Source organism: Crinia signifera, chromosome 2, assembly GCF_055691185.1.
Source record: "Crinia signifera chromosome 2, ASM5569118v1, whole genome shotgun sequence".
NCBI classification, from domain to species: domain Eukaryota; kingdom Metazoa; phylum Chordata; class Amphibia; order Anura; family Myobatrachidae; genus Crinia; species Crinia signifera.
The window spans coordinates 338732634-338756229 of NC_139218.1; the positions used below are offsets into that span (position 1 = coordinate 338732634).

Sequence of the window (23596 nt, forward strand, 5' to 3'; positions counted from 1 at the left end):
GGGGGGGGGGTTAGGGGGGGGGGGGGGGTTCTGTTTCAAGCACCATGTTTCAGATTACAGTATTTTATACCAAAGATGTTAAGTGCCTTTTAAACTAAATGTTGCAGCTGTGTGTGTTTGTCGTGTATATGACTGAGCACTGATTTTGTTATCCATTTGCAAAAACTATTGTGACCACTGCATTTTTTGGGAACAGTTGGTAGTAAATCTGGTGCTTTTTTTTGTGTTGCTTGGTTCCCTACCATAAAGTGTTAAAAACACATGAACGCAAGGGTTTGCTGATATTTAATGTGTTGCAAGTGCAATAAATGTGTTAGCGATGGTTTTTTGTTTTGTTTTTATACTATGTATTACATATGAAGAGACATATGGGGTTGGCTATTCTAATTTTTTTTTAATGGACTTTTTGTTTGCTTTTTTTTTTTAATGTAACATCTGAACTACTTCTGTGGCCGAATTTGCACATTCACTGCTATGACAATGTTGCGGTTTTCTAGCGATGTAGGAGGCATTAGAGGAGCTGTGCTGCCTATAGGTAGCTGACTGGATGTAGTAAGACGCAGGATGGAACCAAGAATGGTCGGACAGCTGAAATTCTGTTCTCTACTGAAAGATTTGAAACAAAATAAATTGTAGATCTTTCATAACGCTAATGTTTCTTATTAAAGTGTCCACTTTTGTGCAAACCCATTTGTATGTATTTGTCCTCCATTTATCAGGTGTAAGGGGGAGGCCTTTCCTTGAACCATTTGGAGAGAAAGTGGACAGTGATAAAGTACCGGCCAATCAGCTCCTAACTTTAATTTTTGAAGTTTCTAGTCTCTGTTAACACAGAGTAGAATGGACCCCTAAGTCCTGCACTGTGAGCTGCACATACAGTCTCCGCCTGCAGGTAACTTTGGAGGATTGCTGCATAAAGAGGATCTGTCTACAGGAAGGAAATCCTTTGTAAGCAAGAAGTATACACACCCCGCGGTACTTATGTAGTATCTGGGCGTCCGATTAAGAAATCGGATCGGATCGCATCGCATGCGAACAAATCGTATGCGATGCGATGGTCAAGATTTTTCCATAGGATTCAATGTTAAAATGGTCTGAGTCCATTTTAACATAGAATTCAATGGGAAAAAGGGGTCCTTTTCCTTTCCCCACTATCCAAGTGGGCATGGAGTTGGATATAAACCTGTAGCGAGCGGACACAGAATACTTTTTAAGAAATATGCGTCCCCTCGCGGGGCTCGCTTCGCTCGCCACGCTTCGGGCTCGCTGCGCTCGCCACGCTATATAAAATCATCTCTATGCCCACTTGGATAGTGGGGAAATGAACAGGACCTTCTTAACATTGAATCCTATGCAAAATCGCATCGCATCTGATTGTATGCCTTAAGGTAAGGCATACAATCACAAAATCGGACGCCCAGATACTACATAAGTACCCACCCCTGTGCTGTGTCAGTGGAAAGCGTTGTGAGTAGTGTGTTAAAGGAGGTCTATGCTGGTAATAGTAGAGATTGTAACAGCGTTGCTACAAGCTTTCTCCGTTGGTGCCCACACTACTCACAGACCGAGATGTACTAAGACTTAAAAAAAAGTTAACCGTGATATACCACAAACCAATCAGCTCCCAACTGACATTTTTCAAACACATCTTGTGAAATGACAGTTGGGATCTGATTGGCTTAATTTTATCACTTTTCAAGCTTAGTACATCTGGCCCACGCAGTACACACGTAGGAAGCAGCACAGTTACATGTATATCTGTCAGGTTCTCTGATGTGGTCTGTAGCTGCCTGGAAGTACAGACTGTAATCTGACACTAAGCAATTCTGCGTGCCTGCATTTATAGCCAACCCTGTGTGTTCTCATATTGTAAGAATCTTCATATCTTGTTGTACAATTGTCAGCTATGCAAAACTCCCATTTTTGCTGTTACAATCACTATTTCTGTGTCTGTTTCCTTTTCTCCCATATTGGGTGATATTTGTATTTTTTTTTTTTTTTTTTATTGCTTTATTTTTCTAATGATGATTCTTGTTGGTCTCTTTTCTGCTGGATCAGACCGTTGAGCTGAGCTGGTAGATCCTTTTGGGGTGTCTCGTCGCCTCTTGTTTCTAATCGGAATCTTCTTTCTGTTTGTTATGAGGGGGGTTGGCTGCCTTTCTCAGGGGTATCATACTGTAATAAAGTTTTCTAAAACAAACTCTTGTTGTTTATTGCTTTGTTTATCTGCATATCACAGATGATCCTGTTGTGTTTTTAGTGTACCCAACATAGATCTCGGGCTTGACCCTGTATATCTGTTCTGACAGCACCTCTGCTATTCCAGCTGTCCTACATCCCAATATTAACCCCTTCAGTGGCAATCCCGAGAATTTTCTGGGCTGTGCCTCAGTGTCCAGTCTGGCAAGCGCCGGAAAATTCTCGGGATTGCCACGGTTTAGAACCCTCCACCGCGCCTCCTCCCCCCTCCCCTCCAGGTTTTCTATTGAAGTCCCTGGTGCCGTCTTATGACAAGCCGGCTGATAGTTCAGCGGCGCTGCCTGGACCCAGGGAGGCAGTGGTGGCTTTTTTTTTTTTTTTTTTATGGGAGTGCTCCCCATAAAAAAACTCACCCAGTGGGGAGCGCTCCAAAAAAAACCCACCACTGAAGGGGTTAAACTTTTCTATTTTAAAACTTGTCCATTCATTCATTCTCTTCCACTATTAGCTTTCCTTGCAGGTTTTTAAATGAGCGCATTTCAGACTTCTGTGATCTTGAAATGAGAAGAAAATGTGCGGATTTGATTCCTGTATCGCTGCAGGAGTCTCCCTCTTCTATATGTATGATGGGCACTGCAGCTTGGATGTCTGGGGAACTTCGGATATAGGGCCTGGTTCACGTTGGCTCGCTAGGCAGCGTACATTCGCTGCCATTGAGCACCTTTAATGCCATCCTGCCGAATGGCCACCGCACGAATATCCTCCCCTCGCATGCGGCTGCCAGCAGGAGAAATCATCCGATAGTCTCTGACCAGCTAATGGTTTCTCCTGCCTTTGGCAATAAGTCAGTCTGAACTGACTTCTATTACAGCCAGTGATCCCTGAAGACAGGGTGGCGCTGACATGTGACATCTGCCATCACCCTGAACATGGAATGCCACGCCTACATTCCCAGGGGAACGCCAAGTGTTTTCATGGGGATGCCCATAAAACGCTGGCCATTCCCCCTACGACCTCCCCGCACCCTCCCTTACGAGTGATACTCGCTGAAGGTGTTCGCACAGGGGATCTGCACATGGGCATATTCACCACCATTGGAATGGGGCCCCTTCCGAGCCAAAGTGAATCAGGCCCATAGTAATTCTCTGAAGCCTTCTTGTGAAACTGCACTATATAAGCTATAGGCATTGGCATCTACCTGTGCGGATGTCAAATCATTATGATTATACAGGTTTATGGGCCTTATTCTAGTTATCTCTTTCTGACATAATCCTTCTTGGACAAAACCATGTGCACTGCAGGTGGGGCAGATGTAACTTGTGCAGATATAATTAGATTTGGGTGGGGTTTTACTTCAAAGTGAGATCTATATTGCAGTGTAAAAATAAAGCAGTCAGTATTTACCCTGCACAGAAACAAAAGAACTCGCCCAAATCTAATTCTCTGCAGATTTTACATCTGCCCCCCTGCAGTGCACATGCTTTTGTCCATCTAAGAAGGATTTTTATCAGAAAGTGAACTAGAATAAGGCCCTATGTGACACTTCTCTTTTGGGATTTTCTTTCTAGATTTCACCTAGTTTAATGGGCCCCATACATCAGCAATCACAATTAATGGATTTCCAGATCCAGGGATTTTTTGGCCAGATAAATGGATTTTACAATCTATCTGACTTTGCCCACACATTACAGATTTATTTCAGTGATCGGCAGATTTTTCCATCTAAAGATTGCATCTTCATATCTGGAAATTGCCCAATCGATTGCTGTTCATAATGAAAATAGATGAAGACGAATTGGGAATGCCCACACATATAAAAAAAGATCTGCAGATAATACCAGATTATTAAACATGTTTAAAAATATGATTAAGCAATCGATTGGGATTGCCAAAAGGGGGAGCCCACACATCAAATATTAATTGTGGCAATCATCTCCATATCTGAAAATTGTCACAATTAATTGCTGATGTATGGGGCCCTTAAGTCGCATAACTTGTGTAATTCATATTATTAAAAGGATGGCAAACCATTAAAGCGGATCAGTTGTTGGAAACAGTAACACCCCAGCCAATTAGCTAAGCTAGCCGCAATTGGTTGGATTTCGGGAAATCTCTGCTATTCCCACCTGTGTCGATCTGTTACCTATTGACATGATACATTTGCATGGTGGATGCATAGTAATAGATATACTGAATCATTTTAAAGGGAAAAGTAAAGGCGTTGCCCACAGTGACCAATTGATCCTAGCTATTTGTTCTCCCCAAATCTCCCCAAAGTACTAGATGACTGACCTGACTTGTTGCTATGAGGTTTTGGTTAATGTATCTTAATAATGTTGGGTGTGAGGATGGATCTGGCAATCAGGTTTGTGACATTTTGTTTAGGGGCCAACCTTTGCTGTGAATGCGGTGTCGGATTGATCACGCAGAGCTGCAATAAAGCAGTTGTCCATATGACATGCGTCTCAGTGGCCATCTCATCCTCAAACAGTTTAAAAGAATTAACTACAATTTTAGCTAAATCTGCTTATAATATAAAGGAACATCCGGCTTTTACTCCATTCTGCCTTTCACACATATGAAAATAACAATGGTTGTCTTTGGACTTTTAATTGAACATAAACACATTTACCCCTAGGAAGTGCTTAGTAGGCACATTTATATACCTTATGGAGCATGTTGAATTGGGCACTGTTGTATTATACGTCCCGACAGTCGAAATTTCGGCCTTTTCCAACGGCTTCCGGCGGTACTTCAACAGTCAGTGTTCAATGTACCAAGTGTCGTAAAATCTGTAATTTGTCGGAAACTACCGGATTGTTGGAAAACTGCTGTGAATTTCAACAATCCGCTGCCGTTTCCAACCAAACAGATCTGAAGTAGAATCTGGCAGCCTTCAATGCTTCAAGTAACTGCAGCATTGAATAGGTGAGTGCTGATACTTTCTCTGTCAGGAAATAACGGCACAAATTGAATATCGCCAAAGATTAGATTTTAATAAGCTACAGATGTGTTCCAATATGCCATGCAGAGCAAGATGCCTGGCGTGTTAATACTATGGTTGGGCATTTTATTTACAATGCTAGGACACATAAGGTGACACTGCTGATTAATTTGATAAATGACACTTGTATAGCTGTGTATGACTGAGTCTGTATATGAACTAGAACATGACATGGAACCTCCCCCCCCCCCCCTCTTTTACATATTTAGAGACTCAGCTGCGCACAGATTGATTGATATATATATATATATCAATCAATCAATCTATCAATCAATCTATCTCTGTGTGTGTGTTAGAGGGGCTGTTAGGCTTGACTGCAGCAAAAAGATGCAATACCCATGGACAGTTTATACTGAGCAAAATGCAAATGAAATGTAACTACCGTATATTAGTGATTCTGGTGCCTTCCATGATGAATGAATAGTTGAAATGGTCCTGTCAGCACTGGTGTTCCCGGCTGACACCGTGGTGGACCATTGGAGGGTGCTGGAAAGCAGAAGGCTTGATGTATGACATACACTGGGGACCCAGGCACAGCGAACCAGAGGGTTGGCGTAGACCAGATGCAGGGAAGCGGAGTCTAACTTGCCAGCGGTATTCACCAGGGAGTCCCGCAAGGAACTACGGACTTGACTTCGTCTGACAAGCAGGTCGTGGCCTCCTGCCCTGGTCCTCTGGATGCAGGCTGGGACTGAGGACACAGGAGGCTTGAGGGTATGTCTTGGAGATGACCTGAGAGCTGGGGATGATAGTAGACAGCCTGGGAGCTGCGGGACAGCCTGGGAGCCGGGGATGACAGTAGGCAGCCTGGGAGCTGCAGGATGGCCTGTGAGCCGGAGTTGACGACCTGGGAGTCGTTGGTTGTAGATATCGATAACCAGAAGGATGTTTGCAAAGTCTCTGTGGGCACTTCAGTGCACAGTCGACCCGGGATGTCGGCAACAGATATATATGCGACAATACTGTAGCACAGCAACTGGTGATCGTTGGAGAGGACACAGGTGGTATTGGTCACTAGGAGACGACAGTAGCTGAGAGTCGACCTGGATGTTGACAGTGCCTGTCGACAGATCAGGACTGAGATGGGGAAAGTCACTGATTGATAAAGGCAGTTTGGCCTGGGAGCCAATGCGTCTAGCCTGGGAGATAGCGAGGGATTACTAGCCAGTGCCAGCGTGGTCCTCTGCTGGGGATAACTTGCTCACTCAACCGCAGTAGTGGAATTAGCAGGAGTCTCTGGAAGATGAACAGAAACAGGTAAGTAGCAGCAGCAGCAGGAAACGAGGAGATGGTATAGCTGGAAGACTGGATAGTAAAGAGGCTTGGGAACTTCTCTAACACAGGAGTACACTCAGGGAACAGATGGAAGCAATTGTTCAAGGCAAGGAAGTTAGGCCCAAGGCCTGTTCTATATCCCCCTTGCCTGTTCGTGATTGGCTGCAAGCCGCAGCATCAATCAAAACCAGGAAGTGTCAGTGTACACCTTGGTTCTGCTACAGGTGTACAGGTCAGGGTTCAGACCAGTGGTCAGCGTGATTGGTTTACACAGTAGCTGGTCACAGGTGTCATGGCGGCGCCCATGCTGCATGGGCCAGGCATGAAACTGGCAAGGGTCATCGCCAACTGCCCACAGGGGCACAAGAGACATCACACCACGATCCACCACCGGAGGTGGCACAGGTATTGGACCTGCAGCGCAGGGCAGACCAGCGTGAAGGTAGGGGACGCTGTCGCAAACGGGGCTGCGCACCGCAGTTTGTGACGGGTCCCAAACAATGGGGTATACGTGGCCTCCCACAGAAGAAAAAAGGCTCTGTTGTTTGGATTTGTTTATGTGCAGTTCAAGAACTCCATGGGGTGCTGTACAAAGATACCTTACGTGGTGAAAGGTTTAGAGCAGAGGTCAAGGAACAGGGGTAAATTACCCCAAATGGAGTAAAAATTAAGTTCCTGGGGATAATGGATGGTCGCACTGCCGAGACACACCTGAGCATGCATGTGAATCTATATACATGCATGTCTGTATCTAGGCAGTGCGAGCATCCATTTCCACAGGAATTTCCTTTCATTGCCTATATAATATATATATATATATATTATATATATATATATATATATATATATATATATATATATATATATATATATATATATATATATATATATATATATATAGAGAGAGAGATATATAGATTCTCTATGCATGCCTGGCTGTGTGTGTTACAGTACTGTAGTGTACAAGGGCCTGACTCAGTGCAGTGGATCAGGCACTTGTGTATAACACACTTTCCTGCACGATGACCTGGGCCCCGCCTCCAAGTCCGCCCGCTTCTTCAGTAGAGTCAACTAGTTACTGCACCATCTCGGTAGTGCGCAGTCTGTACTGCCACTGTGGTGCTGAGTTTCTTTGCCTGGCAATAGGCCTCCTGTCAAGGTATAACCCATCACTAGTCTAGGGGAAAACATTGCACAGACTGTCACTATATCATCTTGCAATACTGACACTAATAGTTGCCTGGACATCACATGATCAATGGCTATACCACACACAGCCTGGCAGCCATTGATGATGATGATTATGTACAACTTTTGAACCACACACAGCCATACAAGGTCATCATCATCATGCTGTGTACTGTACTAGCAGGATATATCATCAATTTCTGGGGGTACAGAGTATATTAAAATTTCCTTCCTTTCAAATCAAGGGGTAACGTCGGCGTATCTAAATATATTTTGGAGTAAAAGGTAAAAAAGTTCCCTGACCCCTGCTGTAGAGTGTGTCTGTGCCCGGGCCCACTAGTCTCTTCCAGTGGTGGGCGGGGCAGGACTCCGAAATGCCAGCAGCTCATATCTGGTTACTAGACAACCACAGATGCCCACCTCCAGTGCACACCGCAGGGAGAATAAATGTTAGAATGGTTTCTGTGTAGTGCATGTGTTTATAAAAGTAGACGTTGTAATAGATTAATGTCTAAAATAAAAAAAAATTAGAGGAAAACCTGTTCCAAATTATTTTTTAATTGAGACCCTTTGGGGATGTCCTGTCCAATGTGTAAATCCAGTGCGACTGTTGTTGGGAAAGAATTACAGTAGCTTTGTCTCCCAGTGGCTTAAGCACACGGTCAATGATCCTGTATCGTAGGCTTGGTGGTTTGAACTCTTCAAAATGTTGAGTAACCAGTTGATAAATATACTTGCCTTCTAATGATGGTTGGTTTGTGAATAGTGTAAGCAATATAATATACAGTAATCCGCAAGGCAAGACAATAGGTGAATAATATACCCTGTGGAACATGTCAAATGTATTTGTATTTTGTATCATTGCCTCTGTGAGGGTTTAAAAAAAAAAAAAAAGTCATAGTTCCAGGTGTCTGTGGGTGATACAGGCTGCACATTGGTAGCATCTTGGTTTCTTGTATTTGTATTTTGAGTTAATGTATGCTATCATGTAGAATGTTTGTTCTGAAGTACAGGTCCTTCTAGGTTTCTATCTTGTTTGTGACACATTTAGGTAGGCATGTGGTCACTAGGTCAACAAGCTTTAGGTCCATATGAATTTTCCATGTGTTTTTTCACACTTTACTATCCAAGTGGGCATAGAGCAGTGGCGGTTTTTACCTATGTGCTGCAGCTCCCCCCAGGTAATATCTGCCACTGTGTAAAGCCAGATGCAGTCTGAGGCTTCACGGTGACTGACAGTGACTTCCTATTGGAAGTCTGACCTGCCAGTCACCCAAGGCAGTCCCATTGGGAGGTGTTCCCTCCCTCCAGGATGCCTCTATGGGCTGTGCATGCACAGTAACGAGGACTAAACTGTGCATGTGCCAGAGCCCAGACCCTTAATATGCTTCTACAGACTGCTTTCACAGGGGTCGTGACCAGCGGGCACCGGTGGTGGCAGGGGCCAGTGGGCACAAACAGCAGGGGGGGTGCCTGGCATTGTGACAGCCCCCCTCCACAGAGGTAAGAGCCGCCACTGGCATAAAGAGAGAATACAGATGGTGTAATGGTTAGCACTGAGGTCATGGGTTTAATTCCCACCATGGCCCTAACTGCAGAGTTTGTATATTCTCCCCATACTTGCATGGGTTTACTCTGGTTTCCTCTCACAATCTAAAAATATACTGGTAGGTTAATTGACTGCCAATAAAATTAACCCTAGAATGTCTGTGTGTGCGTGTACATGTGGTAGGGAATATAGATAGTAAGCTCCACTGGGGCAGGGACTGATGTGAATGTTCAAATATTCTCTGTAAAGCGCTGCAGAATATGTGCGCTATATAAGAATCTATTTATAAATAAATAATATAATAGTGTGCCAGAGAAGCGAGGATGCCAAGTCGATATTGACACCAAAAAAGTGGAAAAACTCATGTTGACCTTATTCATGTCGATCCAATGCTTCACCTATTTCATATGTCAACCATATGACCCATACCGGTTGGCTGGCCTTCATGTATTCTGTGACCATGGGTAAATTTCTCGACTTTACTATTTTTGTTGGATGGATGTACAGGTTGTCCCTCCCAAATGACTTCTAGTTTCAAACATTTTGGATATGGATCTCAGATTTTTACACATTTTGGAATATTTGCTTTCCATAATGAGATCTTTTGGAAGGGCCCAGGTCTAAGCACGGGATGCTCTTCTGGAAAAAATATTTATGAAAACCTCCAACTTATCTGCGCAAATGTATATGCAGCCACAGATAGGATCAGCTCATAGGTGTCCCCACACCTCACAGCAATTTTAAAACAGGTTTAGTGTATGAATACACAAATTGAGGAGATCCCTTCACCGGCGCACACCAATAGAGATAAAGGAATGTTACGTCCCTAGAGAATGGACTACGTTCCTCTTCTCCGCCTCCGAGTCGGGGATAGGGTCACTGATCCCGAATTTTCCCCTTTTAACTTATTTTCGGGCCCTTTTTTGTCTTTTTCCTGTATCAAAAAGATCTGCTCCCTCGGTGTTACCCGTGGGTTCAGCAGGCCAGGGGAAAATGCACAGAAGAAATATCCAATAGTGAAGTATGTTCTTTTTTATTTCAATAATCCAACAATATAAAACATGTGCACACAAAAAAAATTTATAATAACACACCAATAAAAAATGGGCCAAGAAAAAGCTGGTGGGATATAGGTGGATAATTTACCCTCTAAGTCGAGAACTGAGGTTAGGCAGCTCTCTTTGATCGCATAAAGTGTCCAAGGAAAGAACTCCAGGCAGGTACCGGTACACCCTTCTCGAGATCCAAGGATACAGGTAAAGATAACCACGTTGTACACCCCACAGACAGCCTTCAAGGTCCCTCCGACGCGTTTCCACCTCTTACTGAGGTCTTTATCAAGGAGTGTGTTAGTGCACTGTAGGGTCCGATATTTATTCCAGGTTTGGCCAATCACCGCTGTCTCAGGCCGGGCACATGGTCCAATTGCGTGTCAGGGGTCTGACGCTGCATCTAGTTTACTTCCGGTAAAGTGCGGCTCCCGCACTTCCGGTCTCCTATGCCCCACTTCCGGGGTTCGCGTCTTTGGGCGTTCTACTAAGACGGATCTCTTATCGCGCTGTTTAAGGTTGCTATGACGTCAGCGCAGGTCCAGTGTCAGTTCGATATTGTAGGGGAGTAGTTTTCATCCCTCCTTTTGGCCACGATCTTACAGGTTACAAGGCGAAGTCCCTTCCGCCATTTTGGTTTTGGGCAAAGTATGCCCACAGTTTGAAGTTGGCTGTAGCCGGTAGTCTTCAACATATAAAAACAAAGAATAAAATTCACAAGTGTTAGAAAATGACATCTTAGTATAAAATATCATAAAAACATCTTAAAAAACATCTTAAAATGTCATATCAAAAAACGGTGCATATCAAAAGATGAAAAAGATGAAAAATTCTGTATAAATTCTCTAGGTATAAAAAGTTAGTATCAAAAGGTTTCAAAACACATGGACAGTAAGTTAGTAAAATGAGGAGGGTTTGTGAGATTATAGGAACCATTTAAGTTCAAAGTCCAGGTTTAAGCCACCAGGTTTTAGAGTATTGAATTTATGAATCAATTTCATCTCCTCTCTCGCCAGGGAGGAGATGCAGAAGGGTTTTCTCTCATTTCCTTTTACCGTCTTCAGGGCCATAAATTGTTCTATGTATGCTGTTGATGAATTATGCACTAGTTTGAAGTGCTGCGATAGAGAATGGCTCTCCAGACCTTTTGTAATATTGTTGAGATGCTCTCCCAATCTGATCTTGAGTGGTCTGGATGTTCGTCCTATGTAGAACAGGTGACAAGAACATTCTATTGTGTAAATAACGTTTTTAGAGTTACAAGTAAGGAAATCTTCTATTTTCATTTCTTCATTATTGATGGTCACTGTGTTGATCTTCTTCTGTCCTTTGCTCTTGATGCTTCTACATCCTTTGCAGAGGCCGCACCTGTGGAAACCTTTGGTTAAAATCCGATTTGTTTTTGGTCTCGGGAGGGCACTTTTAACAATTTTTGTGGCTATTGTTTGTGCCCGTCTATAGATAAATTTTGGTGCTTCTGGTAGATGTGTACCTAGTACCGGATCTCGTTTCAGGATTGCCCAGTTTTTTCTAAAAATCTTCTCTATCTTCTTATGTTGAATGTTATAGCCCGTGATAAAGGACCATTCATATCCTATGTTCTGATTCTTCTTCCTGTCATTCTCCTTTCTTAGAAGTTCACCGCGGTCAATTCTCTTAGTATCCTGTATTAGATTTTTCATATCTTGTGGATCATATCCACTTCTAGAGAATTTTTCTGCCATATTTGTGGCCTGTTCTTCAAAGGTATTCTCGTCCGTGCAGTTACGTCTTAGTCTTTTCATTTGGCCGCCTGGTATCGCTCGCAGCCAATGGTCATGATGACAGCTGTCTCTTAAGATGTAGGACTGACTGTCGGTGGGTTTTTGAAAGGTTTTAGCTTTAAGACCGTTATCCACAAATATCGTGATATCTAGAAAGTTGACCGATGTTTTACTGATACAGAAAGTGAGCTCGATGTTATACTGGTTAGAATTCAAATGGTTACAGAAGTTCTCTAGTTCTTCCTCACTTCCTCTCCAAAAGAAAAGGATGTCATCTATGTACCGTGACCATGACACCAGACTCGCTCCGAATGGGTTGTGGTCCCAGACTGCCTCCTGTTCCCACAAACCCATGAAGATGTTAGCATAACTCGGAGAGAATCTGGTGCCCATGGCAGTTCCCACCTTCTGCACATAGTGACTCCCTTCAAAAAGGAAAAAATTGTTATGGAGGATGAAGTCTACTCCCTCTACCAAAAATTCCTGAAGGCCGATTTCCAATCCTGATGTCTCTAGGTATTTTTTTACGGCATTTATTCCCAGCCCGTGTTCTATGATCGTGTACAGGGACTTTACGTCCGCTGTAACTAGATAGTAATTGTCTTCCCAGGGGATGGTGGGTAGCAAATTCAAGAGGTCTTTGGTATCTTTTAAATGTGATTTATTGGATACCACTAGAGGCTGCAGGTGGTAGTCTATAAACTCTGAGAGATTGGCGGAGAGGGAATTTATCCCAGAAATTATGGGCCGTCCTGGTGGATGGGTTGTGCTCTTGTGTACTTTTGGCAGTAAATATATTACTGGGACACTCGGTTCTTCGTTATAAAGGTATTTTGCTGTTTTTTCATCCACGATTTTCTTATCTTTATACTTTTTAATAAGGGATGCTCTTCTGTTTCATATGATATACATCTTCTCCACATACCCTGAAGGTAACTTTTATACAATATTTAATTTTTTTTGCACTAAACAAAACGTGTGTGCGTGCAACCATCAGAAAGTGAAGGTGTCGCGGTTGGTCACGCCCGGAAACCTTTTTGGGTTTTTGTACATGGGAGACTCAACCTGCAGTAGTGTTCTCTAGGTGGCTCGAGTAGTTCCTGATTTTGTATTCAGGGCCGCCGACAGGGGGGTGCCCTGGGTACAGCTACCCCGGCCTCTGGAGGGGCCCAGGCAGCTGCCCCCAGCCCCCCGCACCCACATTCCCCCATCCGGCGGGCAGGCATGCACAATACACAGTGCAGCCTGCAGAGCGCTGAGCCTAAGACACAGAGGGGCTCGGTGCTCTGCAGGCTGCACTGTGCAGTGTGCTCGCTGGACCTGTCACCTGACCGTGGAGGACACTGAAGGAGCCGGACGATGCGCGACGCGGGTGATGGTAAGTAATGGGGACGGAGTAGGGGGAGGCGCAGTGCTGTCATGCGGGGGCGGGCATGCGCGCTGGGGGGGGGGGGCGCGGTGTCCGGAGGTGCCGCTCGGGGCCCGGACTGTAGGTCAGTCCCGGGCCCCAACATTTCTAGTGGCGGCCCTGTTTGTATTCATAAAGACCTTTAAGCTTTGGCCAATTGTAGTAGTTACCTGGTCCAAAGCTGAGGCGACTTAAATGACTTGTGATTCTTGCTATGCTGTGTGTAGCATCTGTGAGATACTGTAAGAAGTCATTTCTTCAAAGCAGGCAGGGGGACATTGATCAGATTCTTGTAGTGTTGCAATCTGTGGCCCTGAATCAGAGCTGTATACAAACCAGATGATGGGTGGATTGCACATGGTCACTTTTACCTCTAGTGTTATTTATGAAAATTTTATAAAAACTTTAAAATTTATCACATTTGTACTAAAAATGTAGATATGGATAAATAGGGCCCTTAAGGCCAGGTGTATCAAACTTCAAAAGTGATAAAACGGAGAGTGATAAACAGCCATCCAATCAGCTCCTTCCTGTCATGTTACAGTCCGTTACTGAATGCTGGGCCCAGTACCAATTTACAACTACCAGATAGTCAGCGAGTAGTTCCTCATATTGGTAACCTATAAATGAAAGAGTTCATGTTTTCCTGTCTGTGCGGGTCCCCCCATACCCCAAAAATGGGTTTGAAAAATGACAGGTAGGAGCTGATTGGCTGTATCACTTTTTGAAGCTTGATACATCTGGCCCTTAATGAGCCTTTGGAATATTTAGATGAAGAGGTTATTTTAGGCAGAAAGCTCCCCAAATACTTGCAATGTACAGTTTAAAAGTCCCGCTTGTTGTATCCAATATGCCTTCCTTCCTTACGCTGTAGGGACCTGTGCTCTGGGACATGGATACTCTTACAAGTGTCAGCACAAGTCAATGCTGAACATGCTTAAACACCCAAAGAGGGGTTCTGTCGTACCGAGAGCAGAGCTGTTGTCGTACAACTTTGCCCTCACAACTGCCTTGTCAGCTGGGACTACACATTCTCCATGTAGCCTCTGACCTGCCAGGATATCAAATGCTTCTAAACATATGCTGAGTAGATGAAGAAGGGGGATCCTGGGAACATTCTGAGAGCTGTGACAGAACCTGACTTTCTGATCCTGAAGGGAGTGTGTATAAGGTAGAAATCACAAGCAAGGAAGGAACTAGGACTTAAGTATCACTGCACAGAGACTAACTACAAGGGTCCTATTGCTCAGGTCTTTCAGATAAGGAATTAAGGATACAAGTTTGGATTAACTTCCTTTTAATCAGCGGAACAGCGGAGCCCAATGTAGGTAAAGTGTCTACTATTGCAAAATATGATACCCCAGTATATGTGTGTGCTACCTTGCTGGCCTTTTGCCTCTTATGTAAGAATATTATAAGTTATGCTGCAATATTTTTAATTTGTAATGCTTTTTTGTTTGTTCTTTGGTAGTGGTGTAAATTGACACTTATCAGCAACACTATGTTCATTTTTTTTAAATAACCGTGTGATATAATTGTTCAACGCAACCTATGTATACTCTTCAGGCTTAGTCAATGGGTGCCATTGCTTCAATGCTATACCTACAGTACATGTGCTCATTTCCAATTTCTTTAAAAGTTTAGCTGCAGTTCCTGATACCTACCACTTGATGTCACTCTTCTCTTTGTGTCATATTTCCATTGCCAGTAAAATGAAATGATTGTATTACAGTATTACTGCACAGATTCGGACAGCAACAACTTGAGCCACGTGTATTTCACAGACCGCATAGCACTTATTTGTGCACTATATATATATATATATATATATATATATATATATATATATATATATATATATATATATATATATATATATATATATATATATATGGGATGCGGTCATCTATTAGAATGAACTTAGGTCTACAGTCATTAGGTCGACCCCACTAGGTCGACTGGCAGGAAGGTCGACCTGACTTAAGGTCGACATGGGCCAAGGTCGACATGACTTAAGGTCGAATTTGCATAAAGGTCGACATGAGGAAGGTCGACTGGTCATAAGGTCGACATGGGTTTTTCACTATTTTTTGAGCCGACATGTGCCGACAGGCGGTATTTCATGCCCTACCATCCACTAGGGCGTGGTGGGAGAATAAAATAGTGTGCCGAGCGCAGCGATGCACCGTGCCCGAAGCATGGCGAGCGAAGCGAGCGATGCGAGGGTCCGATTCTCATTGCCAACTGTGTCCATGTCGACTGTGTCGACATTCGGATCAAAAAACAGTGAAAAACCCATGTCGACCTTATGACCAGTCGACCTTCCTCATGTCGACCTTTATGCAAATTCGACCTTAAGTCATGTCGACCTTGGCCCATGTCGACCTTAAGTCAGGTCGACCTTCCTGCCAGTCGACCTAGTGGGGTCGACCTAATGACTGTAGACCTAAATGCAGTCTGACGAATGATCCCATTCCATATATATATATATAATTTGCTGTAGTAACTATGAAAGGAAATTGATGACAATTTATTATGCTTTTAAATCAGTTTGCTTACTGTATTTAACCCCTTCCTGACAGAGCCAGTTTTTGCGTTCCTGACAGAGCCCTTTTTTTCAAATCTGACATGTCTCACTTAAGTGGGGATAACTTTTTTTTGCTTTTACTTATCCCAGTGATTTTGAGATTGTTTTTTCGTGACACATTGTACTTCAAATTAGTGGTAAATTTGGGTCGATACAGTCTGTGTTTTTTTGTGAAAAATACCAAAATATCGTGAAAAAATGGAAAATTTAGCGATTTGCAAAATGTTAAATTTTCTGCTTGTGAGACAAATAATCTTACCACTCAAAATAGTGAATAACTAACATAGACCATATGTCTACTTTATGTTGACATCATTATTTCAACTTCCTTTTAATTTTTTGGGACACTAGGAGGCTTCAAATATGAATAGCAAATTCTCAAATTTTCAAGAAAATTTCAAACACTGATTTTTTTAGGGACCAGTTCAGTTCTGATGTGACTTTGAGGGACTTGTATGTGAGACACCCCCATAAATGATGCCATTTCAAAAACTGCACCCCTCACAGTATTCAAAACAGCATTTTGGAAGTTTGTTAACCCTTTAGGTGTTTCACAGGAATTAAAACAAAGTGTAGGTGAAATTTCAAAATTTCTTTTTTTTTGCAGATTTGCAATTTTAATACATTTTTCTAAGGAACACAGTACATTTTACTAGAGAAATGTGACTGAAAATTGATTCCCCCAATTCTTTTGTTTTCATAAATATCCTATATGTGGCCCTAGTGTGCACGGTGACCAAACCACAGGCTTCATAATAGAAGGAGCACCTACTTGATTTTGGAGCCTCCTTTTTATGAGATTATTTTTTAGGCACCATGTAGGTTTCTAGGCACCATAAGATGCTAAAAGTTAGGAACCCCCCCACAAGTGACCCCATTTTGCAAACTACACCCCTCAGGGAATTCATCTAGGGGTATAGTGTACATTTCAAACCCCCAGGGGTTTCACCAATTGTGGTACAACTGGGCAGTGAAAATGAAAAATTATTTTTTTTACACAAAAATACAGTTCTGGCTCCAAATTTGTCATTTTCAGAAGGTATGAAGGAGACAAAGCACCCCAAAATATGTGCCCCAATTTCTCCCGAGTACGGCAATGCCTCACATGTGACCAAAAAATACCAGTTGGGTGCATGGCAGGACTCAGAAGGGAAGGAGTGATTTTTGGATTTTGCAGCTCAGATTCTGGTGGAATTTTGGTGGGTGCTATGTCGCATTAGCAAGACCCCCAAAGCACCAATACAGTGGAACCCCCCCACAAGTCACCCCATTTTGAAAACTACACCCCTCAGGGAATTCATCTAGGGGTATAGTGTACATTTCAAACCCCCAGGGGTTTCACCAATTTTGATACAAGTGGGCAGTGAAAATGAAAAATTACATTTTTTTACACAAAAATGCAGTTCTGGCTCAAAATTTTTCATTTTCAGAAGGTATGAAGGAGAAAAAGCACCCCAAAATCTGTGCCCCAATTTCTCCCGAGTACGGCAATGCCTCACATGTGACCAAAAAATACCAGTTGGGTGCATGGCAGGACTCAGAAGGGAAGGAGTGATTTTTGGATTTTGCAGCACAGATTCTGGTGGAATGAATGGTGGGTGCTATGTTGCACCAATACAGTGGAACCCCCCCACAAGTCACCCCATTTTGCAAAGTACACCCCTCAGGGAATTCATCTAGGGGTATAGTGTACATTTCAAACCCCCAGGGGTTTCACCAATTTTGATACAAGTGGGCAGTGAAAATGAAAAATTACATTTTTTTACACAAAAATGCAGTTCTGGCTCAAAATTTTTCATTTTCAGAAGGTATGAAGGAGAAAAAGCACCCCAAAATATGTGCCCCAATTTCTCCCGAGTACGGAAATGCCTCACATGTGACCAAAAAATACCAGTTGGGTGCATGGCAGGACTCAGAACGGAAGGAGTGATTTTTGGATTTTGCGGCTCAGATTCTGGTGGAATTTTGGTGGGTGCTATGTCGCATTAGCAAGACCCCCCAAGCACCAATACAGTGGAACCCCCCCACAAGTCACCCCATTTTGAAAACTACACCCCTCAGGGAATTCATCTAGGGGTATAGTGTACATTTCAAACCCCCAGGGGTTTCACCAATTTTGATACAAGTGGGCAGTGAAAATGAAAAATTACATTTTTTACACAAAAATGCAGTTCTGGCTCGAAATTTTTCATTTTCAGAAGGTATGAAGGAGAAAAAGCACCCCAAAATCTGTGCCCCAATTTCTCCCGAGTACGGCAATGCCTCACATGTGACCAAAAAATACCAGTTGGGTGCATGGCAGGACTCAGAACGGAAGGAGTGATTTTTGGATTTTGCAGCTCAGATTCTGGTGGAATTTTGGTGGGTGCTATGTCGCATTAGCAAGACCCCCCAAGCACCAATACAGTGGAACCCCCCCACAAGTCACCCCATTTTGAAAACTACACCCCTCAGGGAATTCATCTAGGGGTATAGTGTACATTTCAAACCCCCAGGGGTTTCACCAATTTTGATACAAGTGGGCAGTGAAAATGAAAAATTATATTTTTTTACACAAAAATGCAGTTCTGGCTCAAAATTTTTCATTTTCAGAAGGTATGAAGGAGAAAAAGCACCCCAAAATATGTGCCCCAATTTCTCCCGAGTACGGAAATGCCTCACATGTGACCAAAAAATACCAGTTGGGTGCATGGCAGGACTCAGAACGGAAGGAGTGATTTTTGGATTTTGCGGCTCAGATTCTGGTGGAATTTTGGTGGGTGCTATGTCGCATTAGCAAGACCCCCCAAGCACCAATACAGTGGAACCCCCCCACAAGTCACCCCATTTTGAAAACTACACCCCTCAGGGAATTCATCTAGGGGTATAGTGTACATTTCAAACCCCCAGGGGTTTCACCAATTTTGATACAAGTGGGCAGTGAAAATGAAAAATTACATTTTTTACACAAAAATGCAGTTCTGGCTCGAAATTTTTCATTTTCAGAAGGTATGAAGGAGAAAAAGCACCCCAAAATCTGTGCCCCAATTTCTCCCGAGTACGGCAATGCCTCACATGTGACCAAAAAATACCAGTTGGGTGCATGGCAGGACTCAGAACGGAAGGAGTGATTTTTGGATTTTGCAGCTCAGATTCTGGTGGAATTTTGGTGGGTGCTATGTCGCATTAGCAAGACCCCCCAAGCACCAATACAGTGGAACCCCCCCACAAGTCACCCCATTTTGAAAACTACACCCCTCAGGGAATTCATCTAGGGGTATAGTGTACATTTCAAACCCCCAGGGGTTTCACCAATTTTGATACAAGTGGGCAGTGAAAATGAAAAATTACATTTTTTTACACAAAAATGCAGTTCTGGCTCAAAATTTTTCATTTTCAGAAGGTATGAAGGAGACAAAGCACCCCAAAATCTGTGCCCCAATTTCTCCCGAGTACGGCAATGCCTCACATGTGACCAAAAAATACCATTTGGGTGCATGGCAGGACTCAGAAGGGAAGGAGTGATTTTTGGATTTTGCAGCTCAGATTCTGGTGGAATGTTGGTGGGTGCTATGTGGCATTAGCAAGACCCCCCAAGCACCAATACAGTGGAACCCCCCCACAAGTCACCCCATTTTGCAAACTACACCCCTCAGGGAATTCATCTAGGGGTATAGTGTACATTTCAAACCCCCAGGGGTTTCACCAATTTTGATACAAGTGGGCAGTGAACAAGAAAAATTACATTTTTTACACAAAAATGCAGTTCTGGCTCAAAATTTTTCATTTTCAGAAGGTATGAAGGAGAAAAAGCACCCCAAAATCTGTGCCCCAATTTCTCCCGAGTACGGCAATGCCTCACATGTGACCAAAAAATACCAGTTGGGTGCATGGCAGGACTCAAAAGGGAAGGAGTGATTTTTGGATTTTGCAGCTCAGATTCTGGTGGAATTTTGGTGGGTGCTATGTCGCATTAGCAAGACCCCCCAAGCACCAATACAGTGGAACCCCCCACAAGTGACCCCATTTTGCAAACTACACCCCTCAGGGAATTCATCTAGGGGTATAGTGTACATTTCAAACCCCCAGGGGTTTCACCAATTTTGATACAAGTGGGCAGTGAACATGAAAAATTACATTTTTTACACAAAAATGCAGTTCTGGCTCAAAATTTTTCATTTTCAGAAGGTATGAAGGAGAAAAAGCACCCCAAAATCTGTGCCCCAATTTCTCCCGAGTACGGCAATGCCTCACATGTGACCAAAAAATACCAGTTGGGTGCATGGCAGGACTCAGAAGGGAAGGAGTGATTTTTGGATTTTGCAGCACAGATTCTGGTGGAATGAATGGTGGGTGCTATGTTGCACCAATACAGTGGAACCCCCCCACAAGTCACCCCATTTTGCAAACTACACCCCTCAGGGAATTCATCTAGGGGTATAGTGTACATTTCAAACCCCCAGGGGTTTCACCAATTTTGATACAAGTGGGCAGTGAAAATGAAAAATTACATTTTTTTACACAAAAATGCAGTTCTGGCTCAAAATTTTTCATTTTCAGAAGGAATGAAGGAGACAAAGCACCCCAAAATCTGTGCCCCAATTTCTCCCGAGTACAGCAAAGCCTCATGTGTGACCAAAAAGTGGCAGGACTCAGAAGGGAAGGAGTGATATTTGGATTTTGCAGCACAAATTCTGGTGGAATGATGGTGGGTGCTATGTCGCATTAGCAAGACCCCCAAAGCACCAATACAGTGGAACCCCCCCACAAGTGACCCCATTTTGCAAACTACACCCCTCAGGGAATTCATCTAGGGGTATAGTGTACATTTCAAACCCCCAGGGGTTTCACCAATTTTGATAAAACTGGGCAGTGAACATGAAAAATTACATTTTTTTACACAAAAATGCAGTTCTGGCTCAAAATTTTTCATTTTCACAAGGAATGAAGGAGACAAAGCACCCCAAAATCTGTGCCCCAATTTCTCCCGAGTACGGCAATGCCTCACATGTGACCAAAAAATACCAGTTGGGTGCATGGCAGGACTCAGAAGGGAAGGAGTGATTTTTGGATTTTGCGGCTCAGATTCTGGTGGAATGAATGGTGGGTGCTATGTGGCATTAGCAAGACCCCCGAAGCACGGTGAAATTATGAACCTAATATTCCATAGATGTGTGGTATATTTTAAAACACTCCTTTATACATAGGCCGGGTTTGTCGGGGCAAGTGTCACACTGGAAAATAGTTTGCTTTCTTATTCCCTTTTTATAGCAAACTTTGCACCTTTTTTGTGTCCTGCCCTTTTTTCCAGTGGAGGGGATTTCATCAGGAAAATGCTGCCCTGGTACAATACGGGGGCCAGTACTAGAAGTACTGGGGCCCTCTGCCTGCTGGTTCCCAAATATTAGGCCCTTTATGACTTCCTCTTGAAAGTGCATAAATGTCCCCCTCTGGCCGGTAGAACGGAATAGCACGTAAGCGTTATACAGTGCCATCTGGATGATATACACGGCCACCTTCTTGTACCAGATTTTTGTTTTCCGCAGGGCACTGTACGGCTTCAGTACCTGATCTGAAAGATCCACTCCGCCCATGTACCTATTGTAATCCAGGATACAATTAGGTTTGGAGGTGTGGGTACTGGTACCTCGTACAGGGACGGAGGTGGTACTGTCTCCGTGAATTGTTGTCAGTATAAGGACATCCCTCTTGTCCTTATATTTGACCAACAACATATTTTCGGTGCATATTCCCCTGCTTTCACCCCTTCTCATTACTTGGGCAATGTGCGTTTTTGGGAGGCCTCTTTGGTTCTTGCGCACAGTACCGCAAGCTGCTGTACCTCTTGAACCAAGGGCCTTAAACAGGGGGATGCTAGTGTAAAAGTTATCCACATAGAGGTGATAACCTTTATCCAGGAAGGGGTGCACTAAATCCCAGACAATTTTCCCACTAACACCTACGAGGGAGGGGGGGCATTCTGGCGGTTGAATTCTTGAATCCTTCCCTTCATAAACCCTAAACCTGTGGGTGTACCCTGAGGTGCTTTCACACAGTTTATACATTTTTATGCCATACCTTGCCCTCTTACTGGGAAGGTACTGGCGGAATTTAACCCTTCCTTTAAAATGTATAAGGGACTCGTCGATACAAATAAATTTTTCAGGGATGTACACCTCTTCAAATTTGGCACTGAAATGATCAATGACCGGCCTGACTTTGAATAGCCGGTCAAAGGTGGGATCATCTCTGGGTGGGCACTGTGCATTATCGGTGTAATGTATAAATTTAAGAATTGTCTCAAATCGAGTCCGGGGCATGGCCATACGGTAAAATGGAGTACTGTACAGAACATCTGTACTCCAATATTGCCTAATTTCTGGCTTTTTTACTATGCCCATATGAAACACCAGACCCCAAAACGTCATCATCTCTACTGCATCTACAGGGGTCCACCTAGCAAATGATGACGTGGGGTTTTGAGCAATAAACTGCTGGGCATATAAATTAGTTTGGTCCACCATTAAATTTATAAAATCATCAGAGAAAAATAATTTGAAAAAGTCAATTTCTCTGAGACCTGTGGAATCAAATTGGATTCCTGGCATGGCCAAAAACTCAGGAACCTGGGGCTCAAAATTGTCTGGTGGTGGGGTCCATACTAGATCAATTATTGGGGGGGGAATCTCAGCTGATCTACGGGGGCGTCTTTGAGGGGGTCCCTCATCACCAGAGGAGGAAGAGGAGCTTAAGACGAATCCTTCAAATTCCCCGCTTGCATCACTGCCTGTGTCAGAGTCAGAGGCAAGCATGGCATATGCCTCCTCCACTGAATACATTCTCCTGGATGACTGGGAGGACATTTGGGAGGACATTTGGGAGGACATTTGGGAGGACATTTGGGATGCCATTTTTATTTTTGTGTTACTGGTAGTGAAATGTTTCAACACGTGTATAGTGTAGGGGGGGGTACAAACTTTATTTCAATCCGGGGGGTATGTAGTGTGTATGTGGTGCAGAAAAAAAAAAATACTTTATACCAATAAAAAAAAAAAAAAATGAAGGGGTTAAAAATAAAAAATTGAAGGGGTTAAAAAAAAAAAAAAAAGGTCCTGCGCCAAAAATTGAGCACAGATGTTGGTCAGTAACGTCTGTCACTGAACAGCGCTCAAAGGCAACAGGAATCTGATCAAAAAAAAAATTGATCAACCCTGTGCCGAAAAAGCTGATCAGTGATGTACGTCACTGATCGGCGCACAGTGGCCACAGGACACCCACAAAATCAGTGTGTGTAAAAAAAAAATTAAAAAAAGACCCCACAGCACTCACAAAAAAAAAAAAAGGTGATCAGTGATGCGACACTGATTACCAGTGAGGGACAGCAGGTGCACAACCTTTGGTGCAACTGACAGTGCAACTGGCAGCAACTGACAGGTATATATATAAAAAAAAAAACCTCTGCGCCCCCAAAAAGTTGCTGATCAGCACAGATATACTGATCAGCACAAAAGGGGGGGTAGCAGACACAAAATATACACTCTCTATCACTCTCTGTCACTATCTCTCTCTATCTCTCTATCTCTCACTATCTCTCA

General features: G+C 43.4%; 1 long non-coding RNA gene across 1 annotated transcript in view; it reads right to left on the bottom strand.

Annotated features, from left to right (window-relative positions):
* Nucleotides 1-5501: 5501 nt before the first annotated feature.
* LOC146057818 (uncharacterized) overlaps nt 5502-23596 on the bottom strand; it is a 127473-nt gene continuing 109378 nt past the window's right edge. Inside the window, exon 5 of the long non-coding RNA XR_014469781.1 lies at nt 5502-6439. This is a non-coding gene — a long non-coding RNA (uncharacterized LOC146057818). The remainder of the gene's footprint in view (nt 6440-23596) is intronic.